This window comes from Helianthus annuus, chromosome 9 (assembly GCF_002127325.2).
Source record: "Helianthus annuus cultivar XRQ/B chromosome 9, HanXRQr2.0-SUNRISE, whole genome shotgun sequence".
Classification (NCBI taxonomy): domain Eukaryota; kingdom Viridiplantae; phylum Streptophyta; class Magnoliopsida; order Asterales; family Asteraceae; genus Helianthus; species Helianthus annuus.
The window spans coordinates 109,140,459-109,153,201 of record NC_035441.2 but is presented as its reverse complement, the minus strand read 5'-3'; the positions used below and the strand labels follow the sequence as shown (position 1 = coordinate 109,153,201).

General features: G+C 40.4%; 1 long non-coding RNA gene across 2 annotated transcripts; it reads left to right on the top strand.

Moving 5' to 3' along the window:
• The first annotated feature begins 9,305 nt into the window (after nucleotides 1-9,305).
• LOC110878156 lies at nucleotides 9,306-11,897 on the top strand. Of its 2 annotated transcripts, none has more exons than XR_004866952.1 (5): nucleotides 9,306-9,514; nucleotides 9,636-9,862; nucleotides 10,428-10,533; nucleotides 10,914-10,992; nucleotides 11,770-11,897. It is a non-coding gene; the product is annotated as an uncharacterized LOC110878156 (long non-coding RNA). The 2 variants fall into 2 exon arrangements; XR_002557655.2 differs by having other exon boundaries at nucleotides 9,307-9,514; nucleotides 10,424-10,533.
• The last annotated feature ends 846 nt before the right edge of the window (nucleotides 11,898-12,743 follow it).

The following is a 12,743-nucleotide window of genomic DNA, read 5'->3' as shown; positions in this document are numbered from 1 at the left end:
TACTCTCTAACACTTAGGAAATTATAACGGACTATTTAGTGACTTTTCTGCATACTACTAGTATGTTAACAAGCACATGTAAGCATAACACAGATATCAGAGAGCAGTTAAGTAATTCCACACAGTTGTTAAGCACTTTAATTATCAATAATAAATTGTACGGAATACATGGAATTTTGAGGGTTGTCACATTCTCCCCCTGTTAAGAAAATTTCGTCCCGAAATTTAGCATGTGGTTACTGAGGAAGCTAGTTATGTTGCGTTGTTTTCCTGGTTTCCCTGGGGTGTCACATCATCCCCCCGTTGATTTGGAATTTCGTTCCGAAATTCTGCAGTAGCTTCAGCCTCAGTAGTGGTTGCATTTTTCTTAAACAGCTGGGGATACTTGAGCTTCATTTGGTCTTCTCGTTCCCAGGTGTACTCTGGGCCACGACGGGAATTCCAACGAACTCGGACGAGAGGTATTCTGGTACGCTTGAGAATTTTAACATCACGATCCGTAATCTCTACTGGTTCTTCGACGAATCGCAGCTGGTCGTCGATAGTGAGCTCCTTGAGAGGAACTATGAGGGTCTCGTCTGATAGACACTTCTTCAGATTTGACACGTGGAATACGTTGTGAACTCCGCTGAGTTCTTCAGGTAGATTCAACCTGTAGGCCACTTTGCCAATTTTCTCGATGATTTCGAACGGTTCGACATAGTGCGGATTGAGCTTGCCTCGTTTTCCAAAACGAACTACACCTTTCCAAGGTGAGACTTTGAGTAGCACTCGATCCCCAACCTGGAACTCGAGTGGTTTTCTTCGCTTATCGGCATAACTTTTCTGACGGTCACGAGCTGCCGCCATTCGTTGTCGTATCTGAGCAATCTTCTCGGTTGTATCCACTACAAGTTCTTTGCCAGTGATTTGACTGTCACCAACTTCTGCCCAGCAAAGAGGTGATCGGCACTTGCGTCCATACAATGCCTCGAATGGAGCTGCCTGGATGCTGGATTGGTAACTGTTGTTATATGAAAATTCCACTAACGGGAGATGCTTTTCCCAGCCGTTACCAAAATCGATTACACATGCCCTAAGCATGTCTTCAAGAGTTTGGATGGTGCGTTCTGATTGCCCATCCGTCTGTGGATGATAAGAGGTGCTCATATCTAAACGAGAGCCAAAAGACTTATGCATAGCTTGCCACAGTTCAGAGGTAAAACGAGCGTCACGATCAGAAATGATGGAGGTTGGCACTCCGTGCCTTGATACCACTTCCTTTAGGTAGATGTCTGCTAGGGTAGAAAACTTATCCGTTTCCTTGATAGGCAGAAAATGTGCAGACTTGGTCAGTCGATCCACGATCACCCAAATGGTATCATTCCCGCGTTGAGATCTGGGCAGGCCAGTAACGAAATCCATGGAAATTTGCTCCCATTTCCATTTCGGGATCTCTGGTTGTTGAAGTGGGCCTGATGGTTTCTTGTATTTGACCTTGACCCTCGCACAAGTCAAACATTTGCTGACGTAGGTCGCTATGCTGGCTTTCATACCAGGCCACCAGTATGTAGTCTTGAGATCATGGTACATCTTATCCGAACCGGGATGTACTGAATAACGAGACTTATGTGCTTCATCCATCACAAGCTCGCGTAAGTCTCCATAAAGTGGAACCCAGATACGTCCGTTAACATAGTAGGTGTCGTTTTCCTTTTGTTCTAGCCGTTGCCTCGACCTCGTAAGGACTCAGCCTTGATGTTTTCTGCTTTCAATGCTTCAACTTGAGCATCGCGAATCTGAGCGGGAAGGTTAGATTAAATGGTAAGCTGTAACGCACGTACACGCTTAGGTATAGTATCCTTTCGGCTGAGGGCGTCAGCCACAACATTGGCCTTGCCCGGATGGTACTTGATAGCGCATTCATAATCATTCAAGAGTTCGACCCATCAGCGTTGACGCATGTTTAACTCCTTTTGCTTGAAGATATGCTCGAGACTCCTGTGATCGGTGTAAATGGTGCACTTGGTACCGTACATGTAATGTCTCCATATCTTAAGTGCGAAAACAACTGCTCCCAATTCCAAGTCATGCGTAGTGTAGTTCCTTTCGTGAACTTTAAGTTGGCGTGATGCGTAGGCAATGACCTTGTCACGTTGCATCAACACGCAACCAAGTCCTTGGATGGAAGCATCGCAGTAAACCACAAAATCATCTGTGCCTTCAGGCAATGAGAGGATAGGCACGCTACAAAGTCTATCTTTTAAGTGCTGAAATGCGGACTCCTGTGCATCACCCCAATGATAGGTGACACCCTTCTGAGTCAGTGAAGTAAGAGGTTGCGCAATCTTTGAGAAATCCTTGATAAACCTTCTGTAATATCCTGCCAAACCCAAGAATTGGCTGACTTCTGTTGGTGTATGGGGTGCAGGCTAGTTCTTGATCGAATCAACTTTAGATGGATCCATGTGAATCCCATCCTTGTTCACTATGTGGCCTAGAAAATGGACTTCGCGAAGCCAAAAGTCACATTTCGAAAACTTGGCATACAACTGTTCCTTACGAAGAAGTTCCAGAAAAAGCCTCAGGTGTTGCTCGTGTTCCTCCTGACTCTTAGAATAGATCAGGATATCGTCGATGAAGACTATGACAAAGTTATCTAGGTAAGGCTTGCACACTCGGTTCATGAGATCCATGAAGACCGCAGGTGCATTCGTTAACCCGAAAGGCATAACCAGAAACTCATAATGGCCGTAATGAGTTCTAAATGCTGTTTTGGAGACGTCTTCCTCTCGGACTCTCAACTGATGGTAGCCCGACCTCAAATCAATCTTAGAGTAATAACTCGACCCTTGCAACTGGTCGAACAAATCATCAATGCGTGGAAGAGGATAACGATTCTTCACAGTCACCTTGTTGAGCTCGCGGTAGTCAATACACATTCTGAAGGTACCGTCTTTCTTCTTCACAAATAACACTGGAGCTCCCCATGGAGAAGAGCTAGGACGTATGAAACCCTTTTCCAAGAGTTCTTGTAGTTACGTGGACAGTTCTTCAAGCTCTGATGGAGCTAGACGATAAGGTGCTCAAGCTATGGGCGCTGCTCCAGGAGCTAGCTCAATCTGAAACTCAACTTGACGATGAGGCGGAAGTCCAGGAAATTCCTCAGGAAATACCTCAGGAAAGTCGCGTACAATAGGAATGTCTTCAAATCTTCCTTTCTTCCGCGGATGCATCCGAAATGAGGGCTAGAATAGCGGTGTGGCCCTTTCGCAAACACTTCTGGGCCTTAAGGAAAGAGATGATGCCTACAACAGCACCACTCTTGTCGCCACGAATCACGAGGGGTTCTTTACTAGGACGAGGAATACGGACGATTTTCTCCTTGCAAATAATCTCCACTTGGTGTTGAGATAACCAATCCATTACAATGACAACGTCAAAACCACCCAGAATGATAGGAATGAGGTCGATGGAAAAGGTCTGATCGGCAAGGACAAGCTTGCAACCCTTAACTACATGTGTAGCCTCTAAACTTTTACCATTTGCTAACTCTACAATGTGCTTGGTGTTCAAAAGTGTTGGAGTGCGCTTAAGCATTTGGCTAACTTTTAAGGACACATAACTAGTATCGGCACCCGAATCAAGTAACACAGTAACAAAGAAGTCGTCCAGAAGAAACTTACCCATCACAACGGTGGGATCGTTCCTTGCTTCACCCTGACCAATCACGAACACCCGAACTTGGGCGCCATTGCCATTATTGTTACCTCTGTTGTTGCCTCCATTGTTATTTCCATTGTGGTTCCCATTTCTTTGGTTGTTGTTCTGATTTTGGTTCAGCTGGGGGCAGTTCCTCTTAAAGTGGCCTTCAGCGCCACACTGAAAGCATCCTTTATTTCCCTGCTGATGCTGCTGCTGGTGGTTCTGTGGAGCTTGTTGTTGTTGTCGGCGATTCTGATTCACAGGACGTGGGCTCCTGCAATCCTTGGCTTCGTGACCCAGCTTGTGATATCTCTGACAACGACCCTTGTTGCACTGGCCGCTGTGGTGCAGATTACATCGATTGCACTTAGGGTGATTTCCCTTGTACCCACCTTGACCTTGATTCCCAGAAGACTGCTGACTGGGGCTCCTGTACTCATCTGTCTTTCGCTGCTGGGACTGGGCTGAAGTAGAACCCTTGCCCAAATTTCCATCCCACTTGCGCTTATTATCATTGGGAGCATCAGAAGTAGTAGCGCTAATACGCTTGGGCAGCCTGTTCTGCTCAACTGCCTGATCAGTGAGACGATGAGCCAACTTGACGATTTGCTGTATGGTGTCGAGGTTAGCTGAGGTTACGTGGCTTTGAATTTCTGGCACCAAGCCCTTAAGGTACAACTCAATGCGCTTGATGGGAGGGTCCACCATAGTGGGACACAGGATGGCTAGCTCGTTTGACCTCTTCGTGTATGCCTCAATCTCAGATCCTGTCATCTTCAGATTGACAAATTCCACCTCCAGCTTGTGGATGTCGTCACGACTATAGTATTCTTCCTTGATCAGTTCTTTGAAACCGTTCCACGGGGTGGCATTACTACCGCCAACCCAAGCAGTTGAACCTGCGCTTTCCACCAGGTTAACGCAGAACCTTCGAGTGTTCTAGTGGCATATTTCACCCTACGATCCTCGGGGCATTCACACATCTCAAAAACAGACTCCAGCTTCTCGAACCAGTGAAGAAGGCCTACAGCTCCTTCTGTGCCGCTGAAAGTACTAGGTCGGCAATCCATGAAGGTTTTGAACGTGCACACAGGAGGCTGAGCGTGTTGACCTGTGTTGCGAGAATAAAAGACAAGGTTAAGCACGAGGGTTGGTTTGCGAAGGTAGGATCTAAACGTCCTAAGATAGGTTGATATGGCAGGTTATACCTCCTGCAGGAACAGCTGCGAGTGCCTCAGCAACTCATTCGTTGATCAGAGCCGTCAGCTGGGCTTGAGTTAGGTTGATATGTCCTCCACGTTCGTTCATGATCTTCATAACAAAGCAACGTAAGTGAGGAAAGTGTCACGAAAGTGCGTAAAAGTGTGGGACGACAGCAGAGAGTGAGCACACAAGGTTCGAATAGCAATTATCACGTTATCTAATGCACAGTGTACACTATCTAACCGACAATATAACATAGATCATACCACCTATTGTGTCGAGTCTTGCACGTGGAGCGAAGCGTCGTTGTGGATCTTGAGCACTGTACAGGTTATAGTCTGGTTTTATCGAAAAGCTTTTCCCTTTTTAAAACCAAGTTCACTATAACCAATGGCTCTGATACCAATCTGTCACACCCCACAAAATCCACCATGCGGAGTACCACCGCTTGGAGGCGTGACATGACCAGGATCGAGCCACCAATCATACTGAACAACGTATTTTAGTAAATAAAGCCAACCACAATATGATTGGTGACCAAAAGCTAGTTAACCAAGTTTTAATTTAAACAGCGGAAGCATAAACGTAAAGTCCAAAACATAAGTCCATAGTTTATAAGTTTAAGTTCAAAACGCAAGTTTAATAAGTTCATAAGGGTTTAGATATTAAGCACGGAACATAACAGTCCGTACACCACAATGACTCCTTCCACGTGCAAGCTCCAAGCATTTAGCGACCTGTAAGGCATGTAACAACGAGTCAACAACAAAGTTGAGTGAGTTCACGGTTGGTTGTTTAGTTTTAAGTTGTTTCTGAAAACGTGGTTTGTCTTTCGTTGGCGTATTTGCCGTGGGGGTTACCCCGTAGTTGAAAGAAAATTTAATCAGTTCATTCTTTATTACCCATACCCTGTCCATGATTAGTGGGGGCTTCTCCATGTGAACTACTAGACCGTATGATATCGACTACTACGCAAGTAAGTTGTGCCCTACGTCAGTGTCTATGATCACTGATGGTTTGCCATAGTCCATTAGTACACGCCCGTCCGACTGGCACAGTGTGAGGTTTGTTAAATCTAATAGCGCTATTAACTAATGACCCGCTCGCCATTGGCCTCGGCGATTAAGTCGATATAAAATGAGGGACTTATGATAGAGTTTTGTCTAGTAAGTTTTAAGGTTGTTGTCCTACCCAAGGAGGACGAACGTACGTAGTTCTACCCAAGGAGAATACGCAGGATTAATATTGGCATCCTACCCATGGAGGATGGCCGTACATATCCTACCCAAGGAGGATATGTAGATTCAGTTTTAAATTCTTTAACCCATTCCCAAACCACCGGGAATCCCATGCCTTAGAAAGTGTGTGAACTCACCTCGGTTTGCTCGGTCAGATTCTCAAATATAGCTAACAGTCAAGGTCGGTCAATCACGTCCTAATATGATTACCAGTTAGTCATTTAGTGGTTTTCAAATAGAGTACAAAGTTCCTACACGTAACTATCACATAACATGCATTACTTTAACGGTTTATGCCCATGTAACCTTTCCATCTATTCCCATTCACAAATAAACATACGACATTGCACATAACACTTTTATCGACACATAACATGTTAGATCATTCACAGATAACATATTCGACATTTAGACACGCAAATCACTACTTATGTTGTTTCAACTTAATTATCCGAAACTGGGCTGTTTTCGAGCATTTTAATAAAATAGTTATCTTACTTCAAAAATTCCCAACTTTTTACAGAAGATGCTAAACGACCTATATATTATTGTGTAAAAATCTCGGGATCCGATTCAGTACCAATATTTTATAAAAAATCATTTTCCGGACTGCAATCAGATTCATTATTTTCTGACTGCAGCCCACAGAATAATTCATTAAAAATTCATTGTAAGTCGGATTGACGAAATTCCAGTGGGACAATTACTACGACATCAGTATCCATCTACAGTACCAGTTTCATGATCTAACTCTACATAGAACTCAAGTTATGATAGAAAACAGATCGTATATTTTCAGCAGAAAAATGCAGCTCTAGCTGCTGTTACAGAATGACACTTTAAAAATAGTAAACGAAGTCCAAAAATTATGATTCTAGTGCCATTAGAACCGTATTTCATAATACATAAATCTAGGCTTCAGAAAATACATTTTTCGTTTAGTTATGGTCCTGTTACAGCCAACTGAAGTTGGCTGTAAAAACCAAACAGCCTATTGTTTTCAGCTTTTAACTTTCTATCTTGTGTTCGATTGATTCCGTTAACATGTTTAGTGATCACAACAACATCAAACATCAATATTAACCAGCAAAATCATCATGAAATCAACAAGAATCATAACAACACAAGATCTGCATGATTTACACACACATCTACTCTTTATCCAACATATTCATCTTACTTTCAAGTCTTTGAGTTATGATATTGTGTGTTCTTGATTTTTAGTCATTAAATCACTTATTAACCACTTTAAACAAGATCAAGGGGATGTTTAGAAGCACTTACTACCAGCTCGAGGCTAGGGAAGAAACAAAGCGAAAACAAAGTGGATAAAAGCAACGTAGAGAGGTTCTTGAGATTCCGAAAGCACCAAGCCTCCTTGTGTGTGACCTTTCACCCTTGTGTGTATGGGAAATTGCAAGATCAAAGCTTGATGATGGTGAGATGGTGGGATAAGGTTTCGGCCGATCACAAGAGGAGAAGGAAAGAGAGAGCAAAATTTTGAAGTGTTGGTGTAAATGAGAGTGTGATCTTATGGTTACATTTATCAACCATAATAGAGCTTTTGTCCAACAAACAACATGCCATCTTGATACTAGACAATCTTAAATAAAATAATCAAAATGTAAGGGTGTGTCCCACATGGGGGAAACCGATTGGATCATGGGGGGGAGGGTATTTAGTTGGATTTCAACTAACTAGTTAAGTGTTAGTTAGTTTAGTTAGGTGATTAAATTAGTTACTAGTGTGTAGTGTATTATAACGGGTGTTAGGGTGTTCGAGGACCCTAACTAGCTCAGAAAAGGAAAAACAATGTTAATGACAATATTTTTATGTTCCGGGTGAAGTCCGGTTGTTCGGTTTGATATTGTTTCGTTAAATTGCTTAATTAATTCGCAAAGTGTCTTTTATGTATATTTTTGTAACACTTTTAATATCTAACACTTAGGAAATTATAACGGACTATTTAGTGACTTTTCTGCATACTACTAGTATGTTAACAAGCACATGTAAGCATAACACAGATATCAGAGAGCAGTTAAGTAATTCCACACAGTCGTTAAGCACTTTAATTATCAATAATAAATTGTACGGAATACATGGAATTCTGAGGGTTGTCACATCGTCAATCCCCAACGCCAGATCACCTCTTTCTTCTCCAAATCACCCTCTTCAACATCCTCTCATCCTCCTTCTCACACACCATCCTCTATTTCTAACCCTAAACCTACAAAAATGGCCCCTGCCACATTCTTCTTCTACCTGCAACAAAGCATGGCTCCTTCTCTTTCTTTATCTCTTGTCTCTGTGTCTCTCTCTCTGTGTTTCTCTGGGATGAACGAGGAAGACGAAGACGACAACGGTAAAGACATCGCTCCCGCCATCGCACCTCGCGTCCGAATCCATCATTGGGAAACCCTAGGGTTCCGACGGTTGTTGTGACCAAGAACCAGGCGCCGGCAAAAATAGAAACAGAACCCCTAGGGTTTCGACGAAGACGAACTCCGGCAGTCGGACTCTGGCCGTCACGGTGATTTGGATTCGGTCTGAGATAACCCCCAGCAGATTAGCGTCGTCTAGGGCCAGTGAACGGCGGCGATTCAGTTGTTAATTTGACCGGTTCTGACGAGTAGGTGAGTGTTTGCCAAGAATCCGGCCACTACAGAACTCAGAACCGGCGAGTAAGGTAAATTTGAGCTTTGTTCTTTTCAGTTGTATAATTTTTATCAACAAGTGATGTTCAATTTGTTGATGGTTATGATTCTGATTTTTTTTTCTTATGGGTTGCTTTGTTCCAAATCCATGTTAGGTCTATGAATTTAAGAGGTTTTAGGATTAATTACACAGAGATGATTGCATCTTAATTGAGATTGATATCAAATTTATTTATTAGCTTGATTTGGAGGAACAACAGATTCTATCTTCTGAGTCTTTTGGGCTTTTATAGTTTGATTTATTATATAGGGAACATAGCTTGAAGCACCAGTTGAATGATTAAATGCAATTTGTATTGAAAGCTAAGCAATCCTAATCAAATAACCAATATTCTATTTATTTAAACAAATATTTTTTTATAACCAAAATTTAGGCTGTGTAGTGTCGTTCATTGCCTCGAATATCGATAAACATATAAGAGTTACTCTACAAACTAAAAGCGCTAACAAACCGCCCTTAGTTATCGGCAATTCTCCTTCATTAGGATCATTTACAAACACTTAAAAACCACCACCACCACAAATCTGGAGAACCACATTGACCCACCAGAGATTTACGAGAGAGAGAGAGAGAAATATAAGAGTTTCCGGTCACCACAGCGGCAGTCAGCATCCGCGACGCAAGTGGTTACTAGGGTTTCTAAGCCTGCGTCTCCATACTCTGCAACGCCAAAGGTAGATTCCATCTCTATCTTCGTGTTCCTCTTTCCTTTCTTTACAGCAACTCTAATCAACAACAAAGGTGGATGATGATGATTGTTATTTGTATTTTTAATGATGCTGCCTGTTATGGAAGGGGTTTGATTGCTCATAGAGATGGATCTGATGCACTGTAAGCCATTTTACTTGAACCCCATTTGTTCTTAGAATAAATTTGATTTTTATAAGGAAAATTGCTAAGAAAAAAGATCACGGTGGTTAATGATTGGTTGAGGTGCTGTTCTATGTTTGCAAAGAGAATCCTTTGGCTCCTCTCATTTTGCATCAATACATGATATAATGGGCTTGCTTCAGGAACATCAGGTATTGGCTTTTACAAGTTTTCATCACCAATACATATACCATTTGTTTAATTGCTCCTTAATTCATTATATTTTATAGGCTAACTGCATTAAAAAGTGACTAACTTGGGTCAATTATCTGTTTTGTTAAGCATTTTATTTAAGAAAAGAACCATTAAAACCATCTAAAATAATATTTAGATTAGATTAGAATTACCTGCTGTTATAGCTTAAAATTACTAATCAAATTTAAAATAATACTTAACTTAGATTCCAAAACAATCAATGATGGTTGTGAAATCCTTGGAAGCCAGGAACGACAAGGCAAGTTAGACTTACGGTTTAGGTTATCGCAATTTGCAAATTATGTTTGGGTATCCGTGTTGAATTTACAGACGAAACACTTTGCTGACATTGCATTTAGTTTTTGGAGATAATTTGTATGTGTGTTTCATGTTGATTATTATTTTTATACTTAATTAAAATAGGCAGCTTATTGAAGAAGAATGGTATACATGCTTCTCATACTCTCATACACATTTTTTGTATCTGGTATCGATTACTAATATTTTCTTTCTTATAGCCAGAAACATCATTTACAGATGGTTGCTTCAGTTTGGAGGGTTGGGTTTAAAGAATGTCTGCTTGCTGATGGTCTATTCTTAGCTAAAGGTGCCATGGAATACGGCGTTGGTATGTTAAAGTATCTTCTCTTTTTCTTCGGATGACCTAATATTTTTTGCAAATTTTTATATGCGAATTAGATGCCATTTTATAACCAACATTCCATGTTCTGTTGATAATTTTTATATCCGAATGTGATGCCATTTTATAACAAGCATTCCATGTTCTCTTGATAGATTTTTTTTTTTTGAAAAAAAAATTAGTTATCTAAATTTTGTATGTTAGCTCTTTATACGTTGATTCTGCAGGAAACTACTGATAAGAATATGATTTTTTGTGTGTTTTTACTATATAGCTGAAATAGTTACAAAAAGTCTGATTTTGTCTTGGTATGTGTATGCATTCTTCAAACATTTTTGGGGTTTGATGGTTTTGTTTTGGGCTTGCAGTTCTTTCATACGTTTTGATTCGATGGTATTTAATTCGAGTTAGTTTCTGTTTAAACCAGCCGAAATGAGGAAGGGATTGGTACGTTTTCTTTATCTTTTACTTAGTTCAACTTTCGATATAAATTTTGCTCAAGAACCACATATCTACGTTTCGAGTTAGTATAGTTTTTAACATAGCATTTTTTGGGCTAGAATAGAATATGTTTTCATTCGACTGTATAAATTCCAGTTACTCTATTTCGACGTAAATTTAGTTCGGAAAGAGTCAAGTACGCCGCCGCAACCCACGGCGGGTACAAATACTAGTAATAATAGTAAATAGTCCTATAAACAAAATAATATATATAATTAAAAATTAATTTTCAGCATAATATAAACAACTTTTTTTTGAACGGCCAACAAATCCTCTAAATGGGTCACCGGCAAAATTCACCGCATCGGGATATACTTGCCTCCGAACCGGGGAAAACCCTCACCTAGAGCCGAAGCCCGTGAACACTTGCCAGAAGGCACTACAGTGCGGTGAGGTAAAATCCGCTCAGTTCAAAGAACGAACTAGCGATCGCCGCTTACTCGTCTAGTCTCCCATCATCACTAGGTGCCGCAGAAAATAATGAGAAGAGCAGGAATTTAACCCAGGTCTCTTAGAACACCAAGTCTTTTCCTTACTACTCGACCACCACCTCATTGCGCATAATATAAACAACTAATCAAAAAATATCAAATTTAAATGTGAATTAGCCTTTTGCATTGACTATTGGGTACTTGGGTGATTCTTTCAAGACAATAATACTTCTTTTTCCAAGGTGTTGTAATTTTTTATTAGTTTTTTATTTCAATGTTCTTTCTTCCTCAGCCTTGCTTCAAAAGAACCAGAGCTCGCTGGAAAATCGACAAAATTATACACTTCATTTTTCTCTTTCATTTCCCCACATTTCAGAGACAACTAGAAGGGTCAAAATGTAAAGAACTTTCTCTTTCCAGTACTGCTAAACACCAAACTTCGCTGGCCGGAGGGTCAGATGACCCCCCTGACCCCCCTCTGGTTCCGCCGATGCCTGCTTTCTTATAAACATTACATTTATTACACTTGGGAGGATCCCTCCACAAATGTCGTGTCGGGGATTTTGTTTGTTCCCCCTTATCGTGCGCAATGTTGCAGAAATCGGCCTAGGTGGCCGATTAATCGGCGCATAGGCGCTAGTCAGTGGGTTACTGCATAAATTTAAGCTAGTCGGTCAAAAAAATCGGTTATGGTCAAAATCGGTAAAAGTTGGACGAAATCGGTAAAAGTTGGACAAAATCGGACTAATCGGGCCCATATTTTTGTAACATTCCCATTTTTATCATATAAGAATTTTAGGTTTGATTAAATTTATTAACCACTAGTAACTAGTAACTAATTTATTTTTAATATAATTATTCAACCCAAATAGTTTTAAAAACTATTTTATATATAGTTGGTTGAAATATTATAATTAATTAGCCTGTATATGGGTGACCTTTCTAAATAAAATAAAAAGTATATAAAAACTTATATTATTAGACATGTATATTACGGGTAAGTTAAATGTTAGAAATATGAAGTACCTAGATGGGCCTAGAAACCGTTTAATAATTTTATTATAAAAAATACATTATATTTGAACCTACTCTGTTTTTAATTAAACTTGGTTCAAAATGTAGATTAGATTATTCTCGTTCTAAAGACATATTTATTGCCTTATAAAACGTCATATTTTAAAAGTTATAAGCGCCAAATAAGTAAAGCAGTTTAATTAATTATAATATATAAATAATAAAATAATAATAAAACAAAACTTTGAATTT